The sequence below is a fragment of the Amblyomma maculatum genome, chromosome 5 (assembly GCF_055883805.1).
Source record: "Amblyomma maculatum isolate TAMU_Amacu chromosome 5, ASM5588380v1, whole genome shotgun sequence".
NCBI lineage: Eukaryota > Metazoa > Arthropoda > Arachnida > Ixodida > Ixodidae > Amblyomma > Amblyomma maculatum.
The window spans coordinates 62,813,137-62,821,402 of NC_139348.1; the positions used below are offsets into that span (position 1 = coordinate 62,813,137).

Consider the following 8,266-nt stretch of genomic DNA (forward strand, 5'->3'; position numbering starts at 1 on the left):
CTGTGGTAGCAGTCTGCTCGAAAAAATGTCGATATGGCAACAACAGGTTATCATGAAAAAAGAGTAAAATGTTAATGCGGCGATCAGGAAGCCATTATTCAGGTGACTGGTGAGTGGTACAGGAGAAAAGAGAGAAAATAATGAGATTAGAAAAAAAATATGGAACTGCCGCCACGCATAAAGAGAAAACACATCAATGCAAACACAAAAACAGATGAATACTGTTACAATGTAATAAAGATGAAAAGGCGCGGAAAACTACATGAGGGACACGCCATCAAAGGAGAGGGAATTGAGTAGAAAACGCGTGCAATTCACAATAAAAAAATGCATTTCTGAGATTGTATTTTTTCGGAAGTTTTTTTACCTCGCCCGGCAGCAATATAACACATTTATGAAATAAAAATGTACATTTGTGCTTTTTGTGTTACAAAATATATTCAAAACTTCACTAAATGATCACTAGTTTCATTTCTCTGCATAAATGGCAGTCCTGGAGAAAATGCTTTCAAACTGCTTTTGGGAGTGTCCTGCTCAAATCTGAAAATTGGCCTGTTCTTCTTACGCATATTGACTCTCCCTTCTCTACAAACTTTTTCTTTCTACCAGGAGAGTCCTACCCGATGACGATCGACGCTTACTAGAAATAAAAATGGCGATAAAGCTGCCTGAGCACAGGTGAGAAAGATGAAGGTAGAGATAGCGTTCCCACTCTTTCCCCGCGGTGTTTGGAGCTGCAGTGGCAGTGCGCCGACTAAATAGCTTCATGCTTGAAATTTGAAAGAATCATGGTTACAGGGGTGGAAGTGCTGCGCCAATTCCGCCATTGTGTGCCACTTTTAGCACAAAATTGAAAATCGCAATTATACGAAGCCAAATTTAGCCGATTACTTTCGTCGTTTGAGCAACACTGAGTGCTTGCTGTGCAAAGGCACGCAGTCGCAGTAGCATCCATGAGAGTTGCTCACTCGAGGTGTTTGTCATAAAGCAGTCATTGCCGCAACTTTGGTGAAACGCCGGGTGTACGAGCTTTTTCGGATTCATAATAACAGCAGCTAATCGACTCCACTGCTGTTTGCAGTAGTTGTCATTTGTCTCTTTTTCTTTCATGAGATTAAGCAATAATCTTTGGAATCTTTGCACTCTTAAATAATTCTGCTAAATGGGATACAGATACATTTCCATCCAGTTTAGGGCTAAATAAATACTTTCTGTTTCGACCCTCGTTAAGTCGGTTAATGTGAATTAGATTTGTGGCCCCTGCAACCGTCCATTTAAAGGGCACACATGTGCGAAAGACGAGTTCGATTAACCGTGCCGCGATGGCCGATCGCAACTCATCTGTGTACAGCAGTGTAGTTGTCAACGACGGGCGGCGCACGGCAAACGAGCCGGTGTCGGGCATACGCACACATTGGTGCACGATACTGTCAACCACGAATCATTGAAATAGGCTTCCGCAAACCTGAATTGCATGTAACTATTGCACCCACGAGCGTTGTGTGAGCTGTGGTAGAAATTACGGCAATCGTGAGCTCGCCATTTGCAAAATAAAGCTCAATTCCCTACATTTGGAGTCGCTTATACTTCCTGCACCCCACGGCTCACATTGGGTGTGCGAATCGGAAGCTGCTCGGTGCTTCGCAGTTATTATTGGTTTTAAGACCGCTTCACGCTGTTCAAATTGATACGAATATGTCTCGCTCATTCTTCCACATTCTTCTTCAAGTTGGGCACGCCCAGTTTCAATTCATTGCGCGCCTCGCCGCACTCTATCACCATGCTACTCTACGATGAAGCATCCTTAAAAAGCGAAGGGACCACCCTTTGCCGAGGCTTCAATACAACTAGGTAGCACTGCAAAATGGTGAGGAGACTTTTACAGTTTTGAAGGAATCCTTTCCAACACCGTGCGTACGTAAAGCAAAGTGTCTGGCTAAACCGGAAATACGCACATTTAGATGTGCATCGCTCACTGCGTTGCGTAGGCAGCAGATGTCGCGAACACAATATATTTAAGCAAAGTGGCTATTTGGGCCGTGCCGCAGCGATGGGCAGGATGGTGCCATCTAGTGACAATGAGTCAAAGCATGTGGCGCTGGTTTTATTGATGCGCATCGAGCCAATCATGAAACTCGCCTGCGACACACACCCAACGGGCACTGCTTCCTTACTCGAATTTTGACGAAGCAAATCTTCACTTGCCCACATTTGACCACCTTACAGCACCATGGACTGAAACATTAGCAACGGATGCAAAACCCCTTCCAACCAACACCAAAGAGCCAGGAAGAGATCGCCGACAACGCCACATAACTGATAGACAAGGCTAGCACATCGGTCTCCGAATTTATACCGATGCCACCCTATATCATAATGATGACACCGTCATCACGTTTGCATCCTCCGCCTACGACCAGGAGGGTTCACAGCTGCACGCTACTAGCCACAGTGGTTGCATATACTGGTCCGAAACTGAACCCGAGCTAACGGCCATAGACGACGCCCTTCAACACTGCACCAAAAGAACAGATCGTTTCATCCACATCTACACCCGCCGTCAAGAGGCTACAAAAACTCTGCAAGCCCGTTCTAACAAGACCTCAGTGCAACACCGCATCAAACAGCGGTGCCGCTACTACGAGAGCACTCACAAGTCTCGGTACGGATTCACTGGTCACATGGACATCACGCACAAGGAACCGGGAACAGGACGGCCCACGAGGCCGCTGGCGCACAGCTAGAGGAGGACCGCCGGCATAGCCTTGATGTGGGTTCGTCCAACTCGATGCACCCTTACTCTTCTCCCGCCTCCTCCATCATACCGGACTCATCATCATGCGGCTTAAGCATGAGCGGAAAGGTTTGTTGCGGGACCCTGTATCTGATATTACTCCTCCGATCCGTTCCGGCCTCTCTCGTCCTGCCCAAATTATAACGCACAAGGCGCGAGCCGGTGCAGCGTACACACTGGACAATGGCGCCGAACGAAGATCACCTGCCCCAACTCCCCTGCTGACTCCGTTGACCTGCAGCATTTGATCTGGACCTGTCCTGGCACGGCTAGCCTTCGCGTCCGCTACTCATCTGCTCAAAACATTCAGACTTACGAAGACTGGACAGCCCCCAATACAAACGCCAAGTGCAAGGTTAGTGCCCTCCTAAACTTCATGTCGGAGTCTGGCGCCCTTAAACTCACTTAGCCCACCCCCTTCCCTCTAGGACGCAGGTCATCCTAATGAATAAAGGTTTATGAATGAGTGAATGAATAGAAACTTTCAACTGTAATTGCTGGTGAGATGAATACTCGCACTGTCAACCTTTTTTATTACAAAAAGAAAAACTACAAAATGTGAAGATAATGAAAATGACAAGCTAAGGTGACAAGAACGTTGAATGTCGTTGGTATGACGACCACATACAGTTTACAGATATGCCTAGCAGCTTGAGAGCGGAAAGTTATCTACAAAACCAGAAATATTTGTAAATAATGCCTTGCCATGTGGGTGAGAGTGAGAGTAATAAATGAGAATTCCATTTAGTGAGCTATCGTGTCGGAGAAAACAGCATCAAGGTGTATGATATCTAAAGCTGGTGGCCAGGGTGCCGCCATGTTGTCAACGCATCCTGCAACGCGCGCAGCAACTAGCGTACTCCGGGATTTGATGCGAGGCTGTGCCCGCAAGACTGGCCGCGTTACGTATAGATCTGCGGACGCGCATTTATTTCCAGCATCGTCAATGAGTATGCCAAAAAAAGTGCCTAATAGCAGTCGTTTTTACTTGGGTTTCATCTCAAATGCAGGCACCTTTTATGCAAGTAAAATTACTGTAAAACAAACAGCTTTTTCGGCATTTTTATTTTTCATTCCGTTCGATGATAAGAGCTTTCAGCAAACTGGAACTTTATTTCTGCTCTTTTGCGTGGCAAACTAAATACAACTCACTTTAGGTGTGCGGAGAAAATGCTCATGGTAGCATTTGAGGCCGTAGACATGCTTCAGAACGCTCCAAAATTGCCCAAAACTTGCTCCAAACACACCCCGAAATCAGACTTTTGCTGCTCCCTTCTCTGCTCCGAAAGGCTAGAGCCTGCTTCCGCCTTTATCTTCAGGGTAGCGGTGCCGAGATTAAACACTGGTTTCTGCCACGTTCCAGCCGTAATCTACATGATACCCTTTATTTATTTCAGGCATAATATTAGAAGGGGGCGGAAGCCTCAAATAAATTGCCGTATTTTGTGAGTTCCCCGACTACTTAGAGTTCAAGTGTTTGCGACAGTCTAAATGCCCGACATCCCAAAGGGCAGAGGAGGTACGGGTAACTCTTCATTAGAAGCAAAGAAACATATTTTTTCTCTAATCTGGTATATTGCACATCTTTGATTGACCATTGACGTTCGCTCGTCTCTTGTCAAATAAATAATTCCGTTTGGTGTTCTATACGTAATCCTTGCTGATAGACCAGTTTTCTCGAACTGCTTTTCACACTAACCAAGAGATTATCTTCCAGACCCTTTCTTTGTAATTCTAAGAACTGATGTGTTTTCCTATAAATAAATCAATTCTCAGAAACTACTCTGACCTCTGTACTGAACCTTGCAATTTTAATCACAATGGTTATTGTTGTGAATAGAGAGACATCAGAACCGCTTCAAAGAAATTATGTGCAAATTTCTGTCTTGTCAAAAGAGGCTAGAACTTAGATTTAAGGGTGGAATGCCACATGGAGTAAATATAACTCGATCATGACGTCACACATTCTTTGCCGAATAGGCGTGAAAACTTTGCATAAAAACCGTTCGGCTGCTTCCTCTCTTTCAGATTGGCCTGAGCTTCTTCTGAGGTTTGAACACTCTACAAGCAAGTCAAGATGAAAATAGCACTGATTTGCGCGATTGCCCTGACTTGTGTTCTTGCTTCTGCTTTGTAAGTATGCTTTCGAATGTACGCGTTGATAAGAACGGTATCTACTGGTTCTTTATTCGGCCAACTGTTTTCCGAGTGCGTCAGAACAATAACTCGTCTGTGGAGGGTCATATGTACGATTTTATGTCACCAGCTGTGTTCTGAACATTTCCTAATCTTTGATATGTATGTTTTATTAGGTTTATCTGTTAGGTAAAGCTCAATCATTTTTTCTTCATCCTCCCACCGTTTGCGCTACCAACTGATAACTCTAGATAAACTACCACTAACAAGATATATACCGGAAAAGGCGAATAAAATCTTCAAAGTCGTTAGCTAAACCTTTGGTGTTTTAGCTAAAAGTTTGCTTTGGGCCTTATCGAGATCGAGTATGATATGGTTTAAGTGTTTTTTATTTAGAGAAAGATTACTACTCTTTCGTCATATCGTTATTATTTATTTATTTATTCGCACTGCGTTCTTGAACCTGGGTAGGAAACGGATTACAAAGGAAATACATCGTGAAGATATTCCTTGGCGTCTAGCAATCCTTGGGTTACTCGTTATTATACTGTTTTTTACAGTGCTCTCATCGTCAATGAGCGAACAATACTATATTGTTTGAATATTGTGTTTACTGAACGATACTAATCTGAGCAGCAGATTAAGGGCATTGTTAACACTTAAGCACGCACTACAGGCGGTAGCTGCAAGTAAACATGTCAGCCTAATGTAGAGCATCAGCAACTCTAATTTTTGCTTATTTTGTCATGGTGAGAGCACCACGATATGCTTTGTATATTTAAATAGGTCTGTTTCCATGACTGTCAGTATAATTAAATGCCTTAATGTGAGCTAGCATTCGGAAGGATATTTTTCATCCTACTATACTTTATGATATGTTTTCTTTTATAGAGCGGAAACGATTCACTTCCCTGGAATTGAAAACCACGGGAAATGTCCGAAGAGGGTAAGTTGCCTTCTTTGTATCAGAGACTTGATCGATCGGGCTTATTGTATATCGACTTTGTATTACTGTGTGTATAGGGCATTCAACTTATAATATATTACAAATCTTCCTCCAGTAATATCTTCTACCCTGAGCCCGGTTTTTACTCAATTGCATGATGTTTACTGTCTTTCTGTGTCTAAACTATTACAAATGCCATTCTACTGGTCCGCCGTGTCAAGACTGAGTATATGTTTAACTCAATATCGATTGAATTTGTCAGTATTGAAAAGGATACATGGGAGCTCTTCGTGAGTCTTGTATTTGTAGAAATGCGGTTTAGAGGATTGTTTATGATATACAACGCCCCACAGGAATTTGAGCTATAAGAGATGCTGTAGTTGAGGGCCTGGGCAATATTGACCATTGTGGTTCTCTAACATCTTCTGTTATCGCACAGAATACGGTGCCTTGTCATCCGTTTCCATCGAAATGTGGTCGCTGCGGCCGGGATTCGATCCCTCCTACTTGGGCACAGTACTACAGCACCTTAACCACAGCAACACTGTGATTAGATCACTTTACAGCAGTAAGGTTTACCTCGTAGTGTTCGTGTCCTCGATCTTGTCAAAATTCGCTCACAGCATCGCGTTTGTGAGCGTGAATTAAATTAGCGAAAAATTTCAAACATCTCTCCAGAAGGTCGTACCTCACAAGTGATATGTTTGCGGGCTCTCATTTTTTTTTCCTTAACCATGACGTCAAGATAACACGTGACATGCCGCCCCAAGAGGCACTATCAACAACGGTTTTTAGAGATGGACTTTCTGAGGAGATCCTCAAGGGACTGTATCTTTGAGCCAGATAGCCACGCCTAAGAGCACATATGCATGTTCATGCGGCTTGATTAAAGGGGGGCTTTACATCTTTGACTGCTAGCCGTTGATGTAATGTCCAAGATTAGGAGTTTCGCTCTAATGATCGAGTATAACCAACTTAACAGCGCGAGAAATAGAGGAATATATAGACATGTCGCAATCAACGTCAGTAGGCGAATTGCTAACTACAGGGACAGGGGCGAAGGACTGCAATGAGAGACCAAACTGAACCTTTAATTCTAGTCGTGCAACAATCTAAAAGTTCGGCAGGAATGTCTTCATTTCATATTTTACGTCGATCGCCGACTAAAAAATCATATATGTAAAAAATGGCTTTTTGTTTATACCCAGTTGCTCATATCAAATACTATTGGATCTTGGAGCTAAGGCATGCTTCTTCAAAAACTTTACTGAGAATGCCATGTTTACGAGTAATAATTTCGCTTGCCTCCAATATTTATTTTGCCGCATCCGGTGTGATGAAAATAAATTTCTCGGAGGAACACATTGCATTCTTTTCCGCAGGAAACTTCCAGCCATATTTCTCCAGGTCGGCACAGCATGATGATTGGGAAGCTACGGAAACAATATCTGATGAAGCTGCCGCCTTAGCGCATTACCTCGTTTATGCTCGCTCGCATTGTTTGTTTTGTCCTGCACTTTATATGGGAGTAAACCTCTACGGTTAATTCCATTATTGACACTTCTGACCGAGCTATATTATATTCTTACCCTGTATTATTTTGGTCATCAACAATGTATTTCTTCGTTGCCTAAAAATTTAGGGCATTATCCTAGCGTCATCTTGGGCTACCTTCGAACAGGGTTGACCGCGTTGTCTCTTGGACGGTACTGTTAGATGCGAAGATGACGTAGGGCAGGATGGTGTCCCATATCTTGTACATAGCGGGCATGTCCGCTATACATTTATTCCTATGGTTCGAAAGTGCATATTCGCGGGGGCAGGCGGACATCCTCCGGTGACTTCGCTGGAATATTTCAAGATAGTTTGTGTGATCTCCGCTGCAAAGGCGGAGATCACACAAAGGTGAAAGCGCTGCAAAGTCCTCACCCTGTCCAGGATGAGGACTTCGGCGCCGCCGAGTAGCAGAAGAATGCTCTCGACAATAAATTTGACTACTTCTCCTACGGTAAAGTAGGAAATTGTTTTGCCTAAGCGTAGCGCGTAGGGTAATTGGCGGCCACGACGACCAACTTGTTAGCTATACATGAAGTCGGAAGGGGATCTAAGATATCCATTCTAAATTGCTCAACCTGCTTTCTTGGATGTGGTATCAGCTTCAGTAACGCAGAAGTCCTTACCGAAGGCGTTTTGAATCCCTAAAGCTCACAGGACGTTTTCACGTATTCTGAAACAGCTGCTTGAACACTGGCAGAGTGCGTGTGATTCTGATCTATCCTTCTGTCGAAGCATCGAGCAAAGCCCGCAAAATTTTGATTCCTACTTTCCGAGGCACGACTAGGAGGTATATATTCCTGATGGGTGCGATTGACATTTCTAAGACCTCGTTG

The 8,266-nt window shown here is 43.8% G+C and overlaps 1 long non-coding RNA gene across 1 annotated transcript; it reads left to right on the top strand.

The window, feature by feature from the left end:
- The first annotated feature begins 611 nt into the window (after positions 1 to 611).
- Positions 612 to 5,873, top strand: LOC146188412 (uncharacterized). Its single transcript, XR_014707198.1, has 3 exons — positions 612 to 678; positions 4,823 to 4,927; positions 5,822 to 5,873. It is a non-coding gene; the product is annotated as an uncharacterized LOC146188412 (long non-coding RNA).
- The last annotated feature ends 2,393 nt before the right edge of the window (positions 5,874 to 8,266 follow it).